This window comes from Gekko japonicus, unplaced genomic scaffold (assembly GCF_001447785.1).
Source record: "Gekko japonicus isolate JY-2015 unplaced genomic scaffold, Gekko_japonicus_V1.1 scaffold282, whole genome shotgun sequence".
Taxonomy (NCBI): domain Eukaryota; kingdom Metazoa; phylum Chordata; class Lepidosauria; order Squamata; family Gekkonidae; genus Gekko; species Gekko japonicus.
In genome coordinates this window covers 1046060-1047479 of record NW_015159718.1, presented here as the reverse complement: position 1 = coordinate 1047479, position 1420 = coordinate 1046060, and positions in this window count along the sequence as shown.

Here is a 1420-nt window from a genome sequence, read left to right as displayed (position 1 = left end):
TGGCCCCCCTGAAGCGAGGTCCGAGCGGCTGCAGCCGCCGGGCCTCGCTGGTCTCTCCCCCCCAAAGCGGCGACGGCGGCCAGGCCGGTTGCAGAGCGTTCCCTGCGCATGCGCAGGGAACGCTCTGTCACTTTTGGGGGGATTTAACTATCCCCCCAATATTTTTTTCAACTGTTTAGATTTTTGTGCACACCTGGGGACCGCCCCGAGTGTGCACGACAATCTCCCTCCCCCCCAGGTGCCCCCAATGTGCGGAAATAAGTATCTGCACGCAGGGGGCACCTTCGGTATTAGATATATAGATAGCCAGATTTTATTAGATCTCAGAAGCTAAGCAGGGTCGGTACTTGGATTGGAGACCATCAAAGAACACTTTGCAGAGGAAAGCAATGACAAATCAAATCTCCTTTATCGGTGGTCTTGAAACCCTGTGGGGTCGCCATAAGTTGGCTGTACTTTACACACACATAGTTCATATGCAGGAATTTGCTGTCAGAAGACATAGTGATGATCACAAGCATAGAGGATAGATCCATCAGTGGTTACTAGCCATAGTGATTAAAGGGAATTTCGATGTTCAGAGGCAGTACTAGGAGGCAAGTCAGAGGAAGGCCTTGAAGTGTATGCTCTGTTGTTAGCCTTTCACAGTAACTGATTGGTTATACTGTAAGACAGGAAGCCTAACTAGATGGACCACTGGTCTGATTCAGCAGGGAAATGTGTATGTTCTTATGCAGGGGTCATTTTGGGCCAGAGCCCACCGGAGTCGCGCCACAGCAGGGTTTAAACTTCTCTGTGGAGTCGCGCTCTTGCAGCACATGGTGGGCGTGGTGGGCAGGAGGCTGAAGCTGCAGCACTCGCAGAGGGGCTTGAGCTCGGCCGGGTGCTGGAGGTCCAGCTATTAGAAGAGCTTTCTGAGCAGGAGATGTGGCAGGGCAGGCAGGCGGGCCTCGTCAGCATGGGGGACCAGGATGCAGCAGCCGGGCAGGCCCCCGCGGGACTCGACAGCTTCCAGGAGGCTGTTGAGGGAGTGCTCCTTTAGGCGCTTCAGCAGCGCATAGGTGCTGGCCTTGAGCTCCTGCTCCAGCAGTGAGAGGTGGCAGCAGTGGGGCCCAGCTGGGGAGGATTAGGAGGCGCCGCTGCTGCTATCAGGCTCTTGTTTGGTGCAGCTCACCGTAATCTCACGTCTGCCACTACTGCCCATGCTCTGGCTGCCGGCGCCCTCCTCTGCCCTCTGCCGCCTCTTCCTCTCACTCTGGTGCCACCCAGATGGGCTCACCCTTCTCGTCACTGCCACACACCATGCCCCGCTCCTCCTCAACGGCTCCTCCTTGACAGGCCAGGTAAGCCAAGCACCCCTTTTGCGCCGAGGGTCAGGGCTGCTGTTGCTGCAAAGGCTCCCCCCTTTCTGCCACCCTCC